General features: G+C 41.5%; 1 long non-coding RNA gene across 1 annotated transcript; it reads right to left on the bottom strand.

The window, feature by feature from the left end:
• Positions 1-4958: 4958 nt before the first annotated feature.
• On the bottom strand, positions 4959-9945 carry LOC113984994. Its single transcript, XR_003539697.2, has 2 exons — positions 9826-9945; positions 4959-6201 (listed from the first exon to the last, which is right to left on the bottom strand). It is a non-coding gene; the product is annotated as an uncharacterized LOC113984994 (long non-coding RNA).
• Positions 9946-9981: the final 36 nt, after the last annotated feature.

Below are 9981 nucleotides of genomic sequence, written 5' to 3'. Positions count from 1 at the left end.
GGAGGCGGAGGCGGAGGAGGCGGAGGAGGAGGAGGAGGAGGAGGAGGAGGAGGAGGAGGAGGAAGGGCGGGCAGCGCCGCCTCAGCTCCTCCTGCTGCGTCACCGCGCAGCGACCCCACGCGCGCCGCAGCCCCGCCCCCGGCCCCGAGAGGGGCGGGGCTAAGGGGTGGGGGCGTGATCACACAGCAAGGGGCGTGGCTTAGCCTGAAGGAAGGGAGGGCGAACGCGACCCGGAGGCGGGGCCAAGGGGAGGCGGGGCGGGGCCTTGGGGGCGGGGCCGGGGCGAACCGGGACGCGAAGGGGCGGGGCTTGAGGAGCGGGCTGGGGGGGCGTTTTTGATTTCAGCGGCAAGGGCGCGTTTCACGGAGTCGCGGAGGCAATTGGGTTGGAAAAGACCTCTGAGATCATCGAGTCCAACCGAATGACCGAACACCACCACGTCAACCAGACCACGGCACCGAGTGCCACATCTAGTCTTTCTTTAAACACCTCCGGGGACGGTGACTCCACCACCTCCCCGGGCAGCCCCTTCCAAGGTCTAATCACCTCGGGTCGTGTCGAAACAGGTCACCTGTTTGTGCCTGTGCGAGGCAGGGACAGGCGGAGTCCCTATGCGTCCTGGGGGCAGGGAGAAGGGGAGATGGGAGAGGGGAAAGGAGTTACAACTCGAGTTCCATTTCCCCGGAGCAGCTTTTTGCCTTTGGGTGATTTCTGCCGTGTTGTTCTTTGCCCGAGCGCTGTGGTGCAAAGGCGCAATCACCCTCTTTTCCCCGTTCCCGCTACACGCGTGGACAATCTTCGCTTCTGAGTTTGCAAGTAGCTCAATTGTCTAAATACACGCAGAAGACTATTGATCTAGGACACACTACAAAATATAGATTGGGTTTAGCAAACCAAACACTTCTTTCAATCCAAATTCATAACATTATTCTAAAGAAATTCCAAAAATAAGGATTATCATTATCTGCCTATTTACATCTATTGATACATTATCCATGATGTCGTTGCCAATCATAATTCTGATTATATTCACTCCCCAGGCTCTGGCCCATCTTCTTGGTTAAAACAGATGGTGAGGTATTTAGGAAATTTTGGAGTTAGCAGAAGTATTTCTTGTAGTTCTGAATGGATGCAGAACTTCCTACAGCTTCAGTATGGTCACAGTTCCACCCTTGTTTTTGATACTTGTGAAGATACAGACAAGGTATTTCCAGGCAGAATCACACCGTGGGTGTGAGGCCAGAAATATTCCCACTCTCTCTTGTCCTGAAGCCCACTGCTCAAGGAGGGAGACTTTAGGTATTCATTGAAGCTGCAGCAACAGAAGACAATCAAAAGCAGAGCTGAAGGAACAGGGAGCACAGTCTTTGAGCTGCTTCTTGGGGAAAGCTGTCCTACTTTACCGCTATTCCCAACACAGCACTAGATTCTGTCTGTTAGACAATATTATTACTCATCTGGGTTTTTTCATTCACCTATTTCCACTTATCTTCAATCTCCTTTTCCTCTTCAGATGCTGAAAGTGGGGAAAGCATCCAGAGCTGCCAAGAGGAATTTGACATGAGACCTGGGCTTGTGAGAGCAGCTGATGTTCTCTGCTGAGGAGCTGGTCCAGAGTGAACAGTGTAACTGCAGGCAAGGTTTATAGGTAGAAGCAATATCTTTTACTTTAACAACAAACACAGCTGGCAAGAGCAGACAACTGTCTGGTGTGCAAGAATCTGATCTCAGGGAAACCAAATTCTCTCAGACCTGCCTATAGAAATATTGGTATATAGACAGGTTCCCTGCTTTCATCATCTTGTATAAAAGACATGCACAATAAATTACAATGGCATTATATAACCAGGGTGTAAGGAACCTAGTGTTAGGCCTTCAGTGGATTTATGATGAAGATGGAAGTGCCGTAGCCAGAACAAACGAGATCTAAGAACTGGGGAAACCAGAAGGTCCAATTAAATTGGGAAAATGAGAACAGTCAGATATTCAGCCAGCTATGAATAAGTTAAATCATACATACTAATACCGAAACAAAGGAGTAGCGTGGTTGAGATTCAGGCCACAGGCAAGCAAGCAAGCTGATCCATGCACAAGGATGACCCACAAGAAGCAGATGGAAGAGTGAAAAAGTCTGGGGAAGAAGAGGCAATAAAAGCCATAGTGAGGAGTCAGGGAAAGATCTCAGGGCCAGGACCCTGTAGGCTTTTAGGGAGCTTCTGCCAGCACATACCGATGCCCGCTGCCTGTTGGTTAGGAATCTAGGCCTGAGGTGAGTCTCAGTTCCTGAGCTACCTGAGAAATTATTCACCCACTGCCCAGGAACAGCTCATGGAATCTGAAACTAAGTTTATTTTATTAAAGAGCTCTGAGAGTTGTATCTAGGCACCAAGAATTTAATGCATTTCTAACTTTATCTGCAAAGATATTAAACACAGGAAGACTGTGAAAAAATTAGCCGTATTTTGTAGCTGTTATAGAAATTAAAACTAAGATTTGGAAGAACTGAACCCTCCACTTCCACTTGGGCTGTACATTTTCTTTTTAATCTATTGAATTTGAAATAAACCTGAGGAGGAGACACAGGACATAATTTGTCTCATTCTGTGGACTGGCAAGTTCTTTCTTCCATTTCTAGCAGACGAATCATCAGAAACACGATACACATTTGTATTTGCAGGAAAGGCAGGGAAGGGGAGGAAATAGCTTCGACCCTTTCTTAGGCAGAAGTTATTGCTCAGTTCTGAGGTGTTTGCATCACAAAAGAAGGTCATGGTAGCCACCACAGCAAAATCTATTTATATCAAAGGAAGTTCAGTGCAGAGTGGGCAGCTCTTGCAAACCAGTGAGGAGATGCATCCGACTGACTGACGCATCCATTGATTTCTGATGAGAGGAGTATTTTGAAGCGTACCAGAAGAAAAACTCACAAATCAAGTACCTTGCACCAGAGAGTGTTTGAAAGACCTCTGGACATTTTTCATCAATATTTAAGACAAAACAAGACAGTACTGGAGGGACTGTCCTCAGCCATTCCTAGGACCTCAGTAACCCTAAGGATTTTGCGAGTTTATTACTTTTCAGTCTAGTTTTAAATACATTTTTCAGCTTCAGGATTACCCAGTGAGTGTCTGGTTCCCTGATTCCCCAAGGAGGGTTTTATGTGCAGTGTTACCTCTGAGACCCTCTAAAAAAATAAGTTGGGATATTCAAGCTAATACAATTCAGTTGAATTGTCTAAAATGGAAGTTTCTAAATTTAGAACTGTTTCACTAGGAAGGTTCCCTCAGAATTTGCCAATGGATTTTAAATCACTCTCTTTAACTGTAAATGTGAATTTGGCAGCATGCCTTAAAACCTAAATCCATCTCGCAGCAATTGAATAGGTGATGACTTCTTTTCAAGCAATCATTGAGCCAAGAGCGGCTTGGACTAAATAAAAAACAGGAAGTTATTCTCTCAGTTAATACGATACTTACATGCTTATATTCAAAATATTGCCTAAGAATTGGCCAGATTGAAGCCCAAAGCCCAGTTTAATATGTTGCCAAGAATGGCCATTGATTTTAAAGAGAACTTAGGGTAAACACACACCACAGATGATACCCAGCACTTTACATACTCAAAAGCCAGTCGTGGAAGACAAAAAGAAAGATGCAAAAGTTAAAGTAACTTGATCATGATATAAAAGAAATTTTATGCTATCATAGTTATTTATGATAATTAATAATAAATAATAATTGTTAGTTATTTATTATAAATTAGGATTATTTATTGGGTGATTATTTCAGTGTCTTATATTTGGTAAGCTAAAGCATAGCAAGAGTTGCATCAGAACTTGAGAAATCCAGCTCAATCAGTCTTGGATTCATAACTTCTACTTTCTATTTCTTTACTTTTTTTAGATCAAAATAGTATGATTATTTTTTTTTGTTCCAAATACTTCCAGCCTGTACCTTCATTCTGTCAACCCAGTAACAATAACTGCCCAGCTAAATGTATTACAGCATAATATATAAAATAAAATAGGATTCAGTGATGAATAAAACCCCTTCTAGTGCCTAAGTTTGCTTCACTGATAGGAGCCTAAAGACAGAAAGCCTGCAGAGTTTCTTACAGGCAGAGGCATAAACTCTGCAGGAGTTCAGTGTTGTCAATACAGGAAGTATAAGTCATGTCATGAAGCTAGAACAGTTTCAGTTCCATATCTAGGCAGCATGAAGTGCCTGAAAGCTCACTTTGCTTCCATTCATCTTTAAGTGTCTTTTATGCCCTACTGTGAGCATTCAAAGCACTTCTCAGATCAAAATAACAACAAAAACAAACAAAAACAAAAAACCAAACAAAAAAACAAAAACAAAAACAAAACGACAACAAAAACAAAAACAAAACACACATTAGGAATGAAGTAAAAGGGAATATTCAGGACATCTGCTCCATCTGTGAAGCCATGGCTGATTTGGCTGATTCTTCGAGTAGATATTTACTGGTAAAACTCCTAAACTACTGCCAGGGTCAATATTGTTACAGAGTTGAGGACTCAAAAACCAAACCAACAGAAAAAGCAATACAAACACACACACAAACACAAAAGCCTCCCTTTCATCAGTTTATGTCTGTTTTGAGCCCAGAAATTAGTGTTAGATTCAATCAGTCTCTGAAAGGTGTTCAACTAGAATGGATAGGTGAAAAGAGTGAAAACTCACTACTTCTCTTTATGGTGTGTTCAATATTTAATTCCTGCTAATCACAATTCACCTCAAAATCTCCTTTACAGTCAGTTAAAAAGATCTACTCTTAGTAAATTTACTCTTTAAAGATTTTTCTCAACTGCGAACTCAATTTTTTTTCTTTCATGCCTGAATAGTCTCCAAACTTTTAACACACTTATTAAAATGCAAGCGAGAGAACTACTTCAGGCTCAGTTTCAGCCATTCTATGAACAGAACAAAATCACCCCCTTATTTTATGATCTCTTTATTTTTATTACAGACCATTTTAATTATTACAGAGGAAAACAGAACACAGATTCAGAGATGAAAAACATGGTTACTTCCCAGAAGTAAATGGAATGTGCCGTTGAAACACTCGTGTCTGCTCTTGTCCTCCTGCTATCAGAGGTCTGGCTGTAGGTAAAAGGCTTTGGTTGCCATGTCCACTCATTTGCTTACACAGAGCAAAGCCAGTTTTAGGGACATTTTAATCCAAATGGTACAGCAATCATTTCCTTGACAGAAAATAGTGGCTACCTCATATCAACTAGTACCAATCTGTAATTTCTATTCTGAATCACTGTCCTCCAGATACAGCCCTGGTCCTGTAGGTGGGACCTCAACCCCTTGTTCCCAGTGCATTCATGAAATTTGACTCAATTCAAGACTCTTTTGTTTTCTGTTTCACAAACATTTCAGATTGCTCTGTATGATTAGCTCATCTTTGTAATTTACCACTCTTATCTCAAGTATTTGCCAATGTTTCTGTGTCATCTGCCAGTAGCATTAGCAGTGGTTTGTTGACCAGAATAAAGATACCCTTTAAAAAAATGTAATTTCTATATCTGGTTTGGTTTTTTAGAATCAAAATCAGTTTTTCTTATATTTTTTCTCATCTTTGGAAACTTTCTGATGTACTAAGTACATGTAATAATTATTTTACTGGTTGCAAGTGTTATGTTTGCCCTTATGGAATATGAGCTTGCCAATATCACATGTTGGTTCCATGGCAACATCATAATGGGATCCAAAAGAGTTATCTGAGCATGAAGTCAATATTATTTTTGTTAGTAAATAATCATTAGAAGCTTTAATGTTGTTTTACCACTGGCTGAATAATAAAACCAGCATATGCCTCTGAAACCAAATTGTCACAAGTGATATTTCTATTCTTCCAGAACAGATGCTTTCTTCACTTCTGTGCTTTCTTTTCAGTCTCTGTTTAGTTCCCACTCTTGACATGCCCACATGGTACCATTTTAAATTACTCCAGGCCCTGTTCCACTTTGGTTTGTTGAGTTTGTGACACTGTGTTACATCTACACAACACACCACACAGGCTGTAAAATCTCACCCATCACCATGTCTGTGCTTTCTCTGCAAACATTGCTGATCCTTTACCTTCCATTGTTTCTCTGTCCCTTTGGAATATTATCCTTTGATTTGCAGGCCAGTCAACATCTTTCATTAGACATCCTACTCTGCCAATCTCCTATTGATTATAAAAGATAAGACCATGCATTAGGCTGTATTATAAATGATGAAGCTGCAAATATCCACTCATATTATCAGTTCCTGACTACTTAACATGGCTGTACTCACTGTCCTTTAAAAAAAAATTAAGTCATTAATCTGCTGGGCCATCTGTGCTCAGTCTGAACTATCCTCGAGCTACTTTTTGTTAGTTATATAGTTTTAAGAAATGGAATTTTACAGTTTTCGGAGAAGACAGGTTGCAATGTGAAATCCTTAAACAATAAAAAGGCCCATTTTTGGTAGTAGTTAAATAATTTATTTTTTTTCTCTCTTAAATTCAGTACCTGACTCATCATGGCTAAGATGACTGTATTGTTAAATACCACATGGAAGGCATTTCAAAAATCTATCCAGTATTAAACTACAACCGTTTTTCAATCTCAGTGGCAAAATCACATTGCATAAATTTAGTCTTTGAAAGTAAGCCATGCACCTTTTATGAAGGACTTTTATCCAAAATGCTAGAAATTTTAAAGGAAATTAATCATCTTAATTTCTAAAATTAATAGGTGCAAGATTTATTCCTAAATCATGGATACTCCTTTCTAATTAAATTCAAATGTGTTTAATGCATCTCAGGAGTGTTAAGATAATAAGTAGTCTTTTTCTGGAACTTAACATCCTCGATCCCTGTCAATAATTATATTGGGTGACTAATAAAATATGATGCCAGGCATTTTTTAAATCTTTATCTTCCTCCTCTGTCTCATTAGCAAAATGAATAGGTTTGCACCACAGGCACCACCTAATCTGGAGATTCAATGTTGTTCAAGGACATAGCAAATAAATTTCAGCAGGTATTCTTTCCTGCAACAGTCAAATATAAAATACACTTTTACAGCATTTGCCCATTGCCATCCTAAAATTTCTTGTTGCCAAATAAGACTATTGCCATTGTAAAAGCCACCAAAGGCTGGAAGACCAAAAAGGGCCACTACAACTGTCAATTCTGATCTCCTGACTAGGAGAATTTTATGCAGTTGTCCCATCAAAGATTACACTCCTCATAGTGCTCCAATGACTAGTATTTGATCCACGGAACATGGCACTCATCCATTCCACCAGTGGTCTATCAGAAAATGCTGACACCATGAGAACAGGTTATTTTATAACATAAGACAATACTTATTTTCAGAAACTGGACTCAGCTCTAGCAGGCCTTTTAACAGAAATCATGCCCGCAATGTGAAATTAGCTAATTTGTTCTTCAGAGTTTAATTTCCTTTCTCAAGTAGATATTACATTACAGTAATTACACCTCAAAGTAACAAAAAAAAAAAAAAAAAAAGGCAGGCTCCTCAATCCTTGGGATGATATATAGTGCTCTAGCCCTCATATAAAAGCAAAAGCCATCTCTAGTTACTTTTAACATTTGGGAATATCTAAGTATTTGAATGGAAGACTCCAGAGATTTCATATTATCTCGAAGGTGGGAGGATAGAACAAGGAATAGGCTGTGAATCATCCAACTCTTTAAAATATTTTCTTCCTAATTTTAGGTCCTGTAAGCCATACATTAAACTCAAATTATACCCACTCTGCCAGTGATTGCAACTGCAGAGATGCTCCATGCTGAATACTCAATCCATGTCTATGCTACAAGGCACGTATGTGATATTGGACCATATTTTATATATGGTGTGTCAATCCAACTCCCTGCTCCTTGCAGAAGTACCTGAAACTAAACCATATGACTAAGAGCAATGTCCAGATGCTCCCTGTACTCTGACAGGCTTGGTGCCATGACCACTTCCCTGAGGACCCCGTTCCAGTGATCAACCACCCTCTCAGTGAAGAACCTTTTCCCAACATCCAATCTGAACTTCCCCTGACAGTCTCATTCCCTTCTGTAAGGCACCCCTTTGACAGTCACTATCACACTGTGCCTGTTTGGGGTTTTTTCCCATTTTATTGAGCTGTAGCCCTCAGCCTGGGCAAGAGGAAAGGTCAATCTACACAACATACAGAAAAGCATGTGGCTGTCCTACAAAACTTCCAAATCCAAGGTTTGTCTAGAGACTGTTGTCTACACACTTCTCTGTCATTCACTTTCTTCACTTCTACCAGTCCTGACTTGTGTAGAGAGGTTGTTGCCAAGGTCCGCGTCTTGAAAGCCAGGCCACACTTAAAAAGAAGGCTGAAAAAACTACAAGAGAAACTATCTCATAAGTCAGTCCTTTTTCCTGAAGCCATCTCAAACAAGACAGACACTTATCAGATATTGAAAGACACAGTTCTATCTTCCTGTGTTCCTTGGGACACCTGGCACATCTCAAAGTACGTTCAGACTAAGTACAAGCAGAGATTGTACTTTGCCTGTTCCCTGGGGCAGGCTGTCAGGGCCCTGAATGTCCCAATAGGTCCCTGACCAGCTCCACTGGGACCCTTCACCTCTGCCACATCTACCTACTGACCTCTGGGCAGGTGGCAGAGATTAGCCACATCCGTCTAAAAAGCTCCTCACCCTGTCTGGTCCCCACTGAACGTGCTGGGGAACAGAATTACTCTGGGCGTGGGGTAGTTGCAGAAGCCTTCAGGGCTGTGACCTGCCTCTGTGGCTGGGCTTAGCATCCTCCAGGTTTCCAAAGTTATCCTGGAGCTGTGAGAAAGTTCCTGGGTGTACATCTCTATAGGTACTGTAATTGTAAATGAGGGACATGCCAGTCTACATTCCCATTTAAAAAAAAAAAAGTCCAATATACAGTTTAAGAGTGGGGGAGGTGGTCATGAATCAGCTGCTATGATGTCCTGGCATTTCCCTTTTCCCTGATCTCAGAAAGCTGGGAATGCCACCAGCTATGTTAGAAATGCTTCAGCTACACTCTCTGCCCCATCTTCTGCCTGGAAGAAGACAGTCTTGTCAAACAGCATTGATACCTGAAAGTCTCTTAACAGCCTGATATCTGAGGCTGCTTCCTAGACTTGAGAATTTGTGGAGGCACCTGAATCTAGGATAAGTCAACTATAAAAGCAGACCCTAATTCCCCCTCAGTGATGTGAATTTAGCATATGCCTCTGTGTGTACACAGTGCCACCATCTTAATCTGTCTCAGGTTTTCCTATATTCCAGACAGAGGTGTGCAAGCATGGCTAAAACTTCTTCATGACAATGCCTCTATTCCCTGGCCTGTCTGTTTGCCCTTCCCTCAGTAAATCTCATCCATGGCCTGGATTAAGTCCTCCCAAGCCCTCTCAGTGTCAGTTGAACCCTACACATAGAAAAGGCACAGATCTCTTGGTCTTTCAACGGAGGAGTGCAGAGAGAAAAGTCTCCCCACATTACTGGCTTTCAAGTTACATCTTGCACTTGTTGAACATCAGGTGTCCTCTTTTCCTGACCAGGGGCACCCTGCTGTCCTACAAGCTGCTAATGGCTGATATGAGAGGAGTGGGACAACTCCCAGGCTCATTCACACAAGGTTGAAAGTGTCAATAGTCATCCTTTCATTTCCATGAGTGTATAATAATGGTCACTGACCCCATTTCTCATCAAAGGTGTGGTCATGCATGGCTCCACCTGTAATAACTACGACATGACAGAGGAGTGCATCTTATCCCTGGCTGAAGGAGATGATCATACCTTTGGCCTTGCTATGGGTGTCCTTCAGCTTTATTACCTCTCGCCAGCTTCCCCCTATTTTCCACATGTTCCATGTTGATATGGCTGCTGTAAACAGGCCTTCCCAGAATTATGGTCTCACCCTCTAAAGAAAAAAAGCATAAAGGTCCCTATAGG

The sequence above is a fragment of the Pipra filicauda genome, unplaced genomic scaffold (genome assembly GCF_003945595.2).
Source record: "Pipra filicauda isolate LSUMZ 115617 unplaced genomic scaffold, ASM394559v2 scaffold420_size638996_pilon, whole genome shotgun sequence".
NCBI classification, from domain to species: domain Eukaryota; kingdom Metazoa; phylum Chordata; class Aves; order Passeriformes; family Pipridae; genus Pipra; species Pipra filicauda.
The sequence above is the reverse complement of the archived record's forward strand: the minus strand, read 5'-3'. Positions and strand labels throughout refer to the sequence as shown.